The sequence below is a fragment of the Pseudomyrmex gracilis genome, unplaced genomic scaffold (genome assembly GCF_002006095.1).
Source record: "Pseudomyrmex gracilis isolate BER0280 unplaced genomic scaffold, ASM200609v1 scaffold_1579, whole genome shotgun sequence".
NCBI lineage: Eukaryota > Metazoa > Arthropoda > Insecta > Hymenoptera > Formicidae > Pseudomyrmex > Pseudomyrmex gracilis.
Genome location: NW_018022163.1, coordinates 21,598 through 24,585, shown reverse-complemented (window position 1 = coordinate 24,585; position 2,988 = coordinate 21,598). Strand labels below are relative to the sequence as shown.

Genomic DNA, 2,988 nt, shown 5'->3' with positions numbered 1-2,988 from the left:
TTTGTCAAAAGTTTATATATATATATATATATATATATTCTAATGTAGTAATCTGACACATACACAATTGCTGTGGTTTCTGTTTACTTAATAGAAAAAGCAGATCATTTATCTTTTAAATTGGTTATATTGCTATATGGATTGCTTTTGAAGTTGCAATCAAAAAAAAGGTTCTATGTACAACAAAAATTATAATATCTTATTTTTAAAGGTTATAATTCCATACAAAACATGAATATAATATGAAGAAAAAATGTAGAAACTTATTTAGATAGAATTTCTCTGATTTTAAAAATTTATTTAAAAAATTGAAGGTATTAATCGAGTTTATTATCTATTTTTTTAACGTTTAACATTTGAAATAAATTGAATTTATTTTTTTATTTCTTTTTTAAAAGTTTATAAAAAGAATAAACTTTAGTCGAGTCATGATTAGTAGTGATATAATACTCATTTCTAAAAAGAAGTACTTATACAGCCTAGTATATACACAATATTATATTGAATTTAATTTTAAATACTTATTCAATGTACCTTAAATTTTAATACCAAAAAATTACAAACATGTTAATCCTTATGAGATATAAAAAATGTTAAAGAATGTAACTTATGTGGCAATTTAAAAAATAATGTTATGTAGTAACTAAATAAAAGTTATTATTAGTTAAACTTTTTTGTCTTACTTCTATAAATAAATTTTGAAACGATGAATATGTGATGTCTACTGTTTTTCCTAATTTAAATATATATACAGCATTATCAGGGTTGAGTAGTAACTAGTTGAAAACTAGTTAAAAATTAAAAAAAAATAATAACGTTTAACTTAATTTTAATAAATTAATTTTGGTGATTATTCACTTTAAGGGAAATATGTATATGATAATTTTACTATAAAATTATATATTTTCTGTTACAGGTGATGATGAAGACATTTATCACATCCCTTTAGACGATTACGGTAATATATTTTCGGATGAAGATAATGAAAATATAGATGTTCCGTATCATCCAGTGCAACAATCCAATGACACACGTACACCTGATTGCTGTACTATTTGCTTAGTTGAAAAAGCTGATCATATCTTCGTCTCGTGTGGCCATTTATGTTGTTGTGGGGAATGTATCTTACAGTTGCAATCTAAAAAATGTCCTATTTGCAATGTAAATTATACGTCATATTTAAAAGTAAGAGTTCCATAAAAAAAGCAATCCAAATGTAATATTCAGTATTAATAGTAATAATTTTATAAAAGCTTTCACACAAAAATTTTATAACTTATGTTTACTAAGAATTTCTTTAATTATAAAAATATTTAGAATAGTTATTAACATTACTTAAATATCTTTAAACGTTTAAGAATTTAATAAATGTTTTTTCCTAAGCGTTTACACAAAACAAATCTCAAATTATTTGATATTTATCTAAGTGATAAGAGAAAAACCAAATTATCTGATAGCAAATTATCTAAAATAACTATAGTTATTTGTAAAGACTAATGTCATAATTTTTATTTAAAAAAGGACTTATAAATCTAATATTTTATAAGTTAACTATATTAGAAATTACTTATATAGTTTTATATATCTCATATTTTAATCTAAAAAGTAGTCAATACTCATAAAGTACAAAACGTATCAAATAATGTTAATTGTATAAGCAGTTTTTTTTCAAAGAGTTTGTAAAAAATTAATTTCTAATAGAGTTCAAATTAGTTGTAATGACACATTAAGTGATAATGTTTATTTGTCAAAAGTTTATATATATATATATATATATCTAATATATGTTATAACATACTGATATAGTCATAAACATACCTTATATTTGTATCCCAAAAAGTGTTTATAAAGTTGTCATATTTACAAAATATATCGAAGAGAGTTAATTGTATAAGTATAAGAAACAATTACATGTGTCGGAATATGTTATTATTCTAAGTTTCTTTACTCATATTATAAATAAGGTTTAAAACAATAAATTCAATTTTAAAACAATATAATATCAATACTTTTTCTTAAAATACAAAAACAGCACTTTATCTATACAAACTGGTATCTTCGAAGTCCAATCACTGTTTTATCTATTCAGTTAACAAATTATGAAATTTTAACAACATTAATACATATTGATTATGAAATACATACTGACTATTATTATTAAAACATTTAAAAAAATTTTTAAAATAAACTTGTACTTACAAACATTGTAACAACTTTTTAAATTAAATAATTAGAATAATTAAAGTTGTTACTGAAATCAATAACTGACTAATCATTTTTTTTTAATGCTTCTTGTTCAAAAGAAGGAAATAGTTATTATATTTTTGTGTTTTTTTAAAGAGCTTAAAAAATTGAATTTTAGTCAAGAGAAAGAACAGAGTTATGATAATATAATGTATAATATATAATATAAACAAAATATCCAATAGCAACCTTACCCTGTTCCTATAGCAGATAAAATAAAATAGAACATTTTTTTATTATTTTGCATTTGTTTATAATAGTTCAGCAGTTATTAATTATTAAAAATTGTTATTATTAGTATTAATTAACAATCAACTCCAATATTACTTTTTTATTATATAGTATTTTATCTATCTTTTTAAATATCCGTGCAAATTTTACAAAAACTTGTGACTTATTGGCAGATTAAGATAAGCGATGCATATTTTCACTAGTAAAAGTGACACACGCATTCGAGGAAGAAAGGAAAGTAACAACAGGTTTAATTACACGCATTCGGCGTAATCAGCTTTATTTCGTAACCATATTCATATACACATCAATCTAAACAGTTGAAAATTTAAAGAGTAGAATCCATATGTGTGTAATGTACGATATCTCACTTTCAACATTTACAAAGCACGTTGATTATTAAAGTAAGTAATTACTAAACGTTNCAGTAACTTTCACATTTCTTTTATATGGTTTTAATATTATTTTATTTAATTAAACCAAGGGACATAACCTCATAACCTTACATCTGTC

General features: G+C 22.1%; 1 protein-coding gene across 1 annotated transcript in view; it reads left to right on the top strand.

Annotated features, from left to right (window-relative positions):
* The window catches only part of LOC109862275, a 15,327-nt gene extending 13,822 nt beyond the window's left edge, over positions 1-1,505 (top strand). Inside the window, exon 10 of the mRNA XM_020442271.1 lies at positions 917-1,505. The gene's annotated coding sequence lies outside the window, so the exon portion shown is untranslated. The remainder of the gene's footprint in view (positions 1-916) is intronic.
* Positions 1,506-2,988: the final 1,483 nt, after the last annotated feature.